We start from the raw sequence: 1,613 nt of genomic DNA, 5'->3' as shown, positions 1-1,613 counted from the left end.
CCACCACAATAACCTCCCTGCACGCAAGAGAAGCGATCAGTAACCCTATTTTTCATCGCCAACAACATCCACCACGGACGTAATCGAAGAAAGTATGAAGGTCAATAAAGAGGACCTTTTTATGTGTGTTACTGTCAAATCATCCGTGAAAAGAATGCATTTAGTTTTCAACTTTTTCTTACCTTCGCAAACTGACATGTTTGTTTAAAATATTCTAGCTGACCGCTGCATCCAAATTTCCTTTTCTTAGGGATTCAGCCCTTTTTACATGCTCAAACTTCGATAGATCTCGATTCATGCTATTTTTTGGGAGGTTACGGGAACTTTGGGGAGGGCCGCAATTTTCTTTGTGTATTGCCGGGGCTCTCATCTCCATCACTGTGCTATAATCATTCACCAGCCGGGTAGTTTCAGCAAGCATGACTTTCTACTGGTCTCCTAGTAATTCCTTTAACTGTTTTCATGCAAGTTCCATTTGACGTTAATGGCCTCAACTTCATCATTTGCTATTTAAGAAAGCAAAGCCATTTTAATCAACGTGAATCAATTAGGGGGATCAAAAACACAAATACAAGATTATTGCCTTACGTTTGCGTCCGATTTTTCATCAAGGTGCCGTTTCTCACGGAAATCTGCTTCTTTTTGCGTACGCTTGCTAAATTCGATCTCCTTAAGCTTGTAAGTACAAGGTATTCAATGGTTGAGGTGAACAGTGTTGTGCAAAAGCTTTTTTCTGTTCTTGTATACGGGCACGTTGTAACGGGGCACTGCGACTTTTACTGTTTCAGTACAAGTCCACTTCACACTGCTTCAGATGTGAGTGGTGCCTCTCGTTAGGTGACGTACACTGTACGTATAGAGGAAGACTTCTCTTAAGGCAAGTTAGCTTAAGAGTGTAAAATGAAAACTGTATTAATATAGTTAAGTGTCTTGTTAATCTATCTTTGTAAATGTTGTCTTAACTATAAACTAATACTAAACATGTAAATGAATTCTTATCTATCTTATCTCGTAACTCTCTTTGATTACTTCTACAGCTGATTAGTCTGCGGAATAAATAGACATAATGGTCTATACCTATTTATGGATAAGAATTCAGGAAATTACTATATAAAGTAATTTCCTCCAAATATTATCTACCTTTTAGATAATATTAATTAACAACCTTTTAGTGTTAATTTCATGTAACGATACACCCCGTTACATCACCCCTCCCTTAAACGACAATCACTCTGAATGTCATAAGGTGGAGTGGTCGCTAAATGACCACTTAATTTTTAAAATGTTTTTGATTGGTCAGATCCATCATTTTAAATTCCATCGCATGAAGGAACAATTCATGCGGGGTGAAGATAGCGCTGAACCTTCGGCTGCGGTTCGTGCAGCCGCGGGTGACGCATTGTTATCTCTTGCGGTAGACGTTCCGTCTACCGTAGTGTCTTCCACTCGCACAACACTTGGTGTTGCGAGTGCACGTGGTGATTCACCACGTGAGTACGACCCCTCTTTAGAGGTCGATTATGAGTGCGAGTCGGACGAAATGGCCGACTCGGGGAGGATGGAACAGTCGCCTGATACCCGTCAGGCGGCTGATTATGAGCCTTCGAATGAGA

This window comes from Bremia lactucae, linkage group LG2, assembly GCF_004359215.1.
Source record: "Bremia lactucae strain SF5 linkage group LG2, whole genome shotgun sequence".
Taxonomy (NCBI): domain Eukaryota; phylum Oomycota; class Peronosporomycetes; order Peronosporales; family Peronosporaceae; genus Bremia; species Bremia lactucae.
Note: the sequence above shows the minus strand (reverse complement) of the source record.